This window comes from Salvelinus sp. IW2-2015, unplaced genomic scaffold (assembly GCF_002910315.2).
Source record: "Salvelinus sp. IW2-2015 unplaced genomic scaffold, ASM291031v2 Un_scaffold5871, whole genome shotgun sequence".
NCBI lineage: Eukaryota > Metazoa > Chordata > Actinopteri > Salmoniformes > Salmonidae > Salvelinus > Salvelinus sp. IW2-2015.
Window position 1 is genome coordinate 27,209 of NW_019947136.1, and position 258 is coordinate 27,466.

Consider the following 258-nt stretch of genomic DNA (forward strand, 5'->3'; position numbering starts at 1 on the left):
GAACACGACTCGTTCATTCTGTAGAACAGTGTTAACTGCCTGAATGTGGTGGCCCAAGGTGGGAAAACACAGACTCGTTCATTCTACGAACAGTGTTTGCTGAGATGTGGTGGCCAGGTGGGAACACGAGCTCGTTCATTCAGAATCAGTGTTACTGCTTGAATGTGGTGGCAGGTGGGAAACGACTCGTTCATTTCTCAGAACATGTTACTGCTGAATGGTGGTGCAGGTGGGACACGACTTGTTCATTCTAGCAGA